This window comes from Nerophis lumbriciformis, linkage group LG09 (assembly GCF_033978685.3).
Source record: "Nerophis lumbriciformis linkage group LG09, RoL_Nlum_v2.1, whole genome shotgun sequence".
Classification (NCBI taxonomy): Eukaryota; Metazoa; Chordata; class Actinopteri; order Syngnathiformes; family Syngnathidae; genus Nerophis; species Nerophis lumbriciformis.
This window is the reverse complement of record NC_084556.2, coordinates 16,646,092-16,649,526: the sequence shown is the minus strand read 5'-3', so window position 1 is coordinate 16,649,526 and position 3,435 is coordinate 16,646,092.

Here is a 3,435-nt window from a genome sequence, read left to right as displayed (position 1 = left end):
GTAGATCATATTTCTGAGCAACATGGCAATCACATCATTGATGACTATTATCTTAAAATTAGCATTAGAACGCCTCGCTTTTTTTTTGCCTTTGAGACCATTTTTCTCCGTCAGGTCTTTGTGTCACAGCTGCAGCTCTCCAGGTCCATGATGTGTGTGAGTGACAGGAAGAAAAGCTTTGCCTTTCTCAGTTGTGGTGCCACCTGTTGGTTCGTGTGTATAAAATATGACATGACCCCTCTTTTTTAGACAATTTATTCTATTTTCATTTATTTATTATTATTATAAAATTCTACACCCAAAAAACTATTTATTTATTATTATTATTGTTATTATTCCGTCACAGTTTTCATCCAATCTAAATCGTTAGAGTTTCAAAACGTACGGACGCAACCGGGATTACCCAGAATTCCTGTTTTTTCCACGTCATTTTTCCCATTGAAAATGAATAGGCCTTTTTTCGAACTTGCGCAGTTCCCACCTTTCTCAACCGTTTCGAACCGTTCAACCATTCACACACTCCACTCACCTTGGACAATCAAACTATCTTTTTCCAATTTCAAAAAAATTCCAGGAATCCCCAGAATTCCCGGTTTCTCAGAGCCATATTTTCACCTCTTCCTGGAAAGTTTTCGCAGTCAACATTTTTCAACCGTTTTTGATCATTCCACCTTCAAAACATTCCTTTTAGTTCGGACAAAACATTTCCCTATTTTCTTTTTGTACAAATTCCCGGTTTTCCAGAAATTCCACGAATTCCGAAATACCCATTCTCAATTCAAACTGTTATTACGTCAACATTTTTCAACCGATTCCAAAAATTCCAACACCAACCTGTTCATATCGTCTAGGACGGGGGTCGGCAACCCGCGGCTCTAGAGGCGGCTCTAGAGCGCCGCCCTAGTGGCTCTCTGGAGCTTTTTAAAAAATGTATGAAAAATGGAAAAAGATGAGGGGGAAAAAAAATATTTTTGGTTTTAATATGGTTTCTGTAGGAGGACAAACATGACACAAACCTCCCTAATTGTTATAAATCACACTGTTTATATTAAACATGCTTCACTGATTCAAGTATTTGGCGAGCGCCGTTTTGTCTTACTAATTTTGGCGGTCTTTGAACTCACTGTAGTTTGTTTACTTATATAACTTTCTCCGACTTTCTAGGACATGTTTTATGCCACTTCTTTTTCTGTCTCATTTTGTCCACCAAACTTTTAACGTTGTGCATGAATGCACAAAGGTGAGTTTTGTTGATGTTATTGACTTATGTGGAGTGCTAATCGGGCATATTTGGTCACTGCATGACTGCAAGCTAATCGATGCTAATATGCTATTTAGGCTAGCTATATGTACATATTGCATCATTATGCCTCATTTGTAGCTATATTTGAGCTCATTTAGTTTCCTTTAAGTCCTCTTAATTCAATTTATATCTCATGACACACTATCTGTATGTAATATGGCTTTTATTTTTTTGCGGCTCCAGACTGATTAGTTTTTTGTATTTTTGGTCCAATATGGCCCTTTCAACATTTTGTGTTGCCGACCCCTGGTCTAGGACAATTGTGCTAGTATCAATATCTTAAAAAAATTCAGATTTTCACGGAATTCCTAAATTTCCAGGAACTTCCAATTCAAATGACTGGATGTATTCATAGTTATACAATGCCCTATATTCTCAAAAAGTTTAGCATTTTTTAAACCCGATTCCGACCTTTAAACCATCCACCCACATTACTCTTCCCATATATCGAACGCAAAACTTGTTTTCCCTTTCCCCAAATTCCCGGTTTTCCTGCATTTTCCAGTAATTTTCTCCCCGTTAACATTTAATGGGAAATATACAATCGACTGCACATCCCACATTTCTCATCCTATTTGAACCGTTCCAACATCCACACACTCCACTCACCCTGGACTATCAAGTCAGCATGTTTCCCGTTTCTGAAATTTCCCTGATTACCCGAAATTACCAGGATTTTCCCCCATTGAAAATGAATGGGCAAAATACAAAACCTCTCTATATCCCACATTTCTCAACCCAATCGATCCGTTCCAACATCCACACACTCCACTCACCCTGGACATTCAAGCATTTCAGTTTCACTCACCCGTATTGGCGGGGCATTCACACGCAATTTCTACCGGATTGCAAATTGTAGTTATTATTATTATTGTTGTTATCATTATTAATATTATTATTTTAAGTCAAACATCACGTTTGCACAATTTTAACATTTTCCACAATGTAATAAAAAGGAGAAGGAAGAAGCAGCGCTTATTTGATTCAATTTCATTCAAATGTATTTCAGTTACCGGTACATCTGAGCTCACTTTATTGTTAGAATCAAAAACCTGAAATTATTCTGATGCTAAACCATTGAAAGCTAAGACATATATTTAAATAATTAATTAAGTAAATAACTACAAAATAAAACATATAAAATAATACATTTTATACAGTAGCAACATAAAAATAAATAAACAAATCATAAATAAATCATTTGGAAAAACATATTTTATAGTTGAATTCATATCCCTTAATATTTAAAGTAAACACAATATATTTTTCTGATTCTTTGCATTTGCAGATATTACAGGTTTTATTTTTGCACTGGAGGCCTTAAAAATGTGTCTCTTTTATTGATATATACTCTTGTATAATAGTAGAAGAAAATGCCTTGTTACTGTATAAAGCTAATACAGAGTGGTACCTTATTTTTCATATGCCCCAGTTTTAGTGTGATTCGATTTTACGCAAATATTTCACCCCACAAATGTCTTTGTTTTCGATGAATCGCGTTAGTGACTCAGTCTCTGCGCTTTTTTAAACTGAGTACGGCTGTAAACAACCCACCATAGAAACAAAGTTGTAGCATACAGTAATAGTCAATGAGAGCCTTAGCGTCTGTGTTTCCAGAGTGTCACTGAACGCACCACACTGCCATTAAATTTAGCCAAACACTTTAATATAGTGCTTACCGACCGTACCAATTGCTGTTCATCGTTGTCAAAAATCTTCGATAAAAGTAAAAATTAAGTTGAATGTTATTTTATCAATTTCATTCGTCATTTAAATGCGTTTCACATTGTTACAAAAATATTTTTTTTATAAAATGTGCTTTGTTTTAATTCTGGGGTGTCTGACTGGAACGGTGTAGTTGAATTTACATAGTTTTTTTATGGGAAATGTTTTGGTTTTTATGCGATTCAGTTTTATAGTGGTGCCCCAATTCAATATTGATATCGGACATAAGTTCAATATTAGCAAAAAGTATGCAATCCTATCTGGAGGTTTTGTGACGCCATGTAAATTCGTTAAAGCAAATGTCTATGGCAAATCCAATGTAAATTAGCATCGAGCTAGCGCATTTTGAAAAGGGGCGCCGTACTACTTTTGAGCACCTTCTTCTTGCTTTGCTCAAAATTGTAACA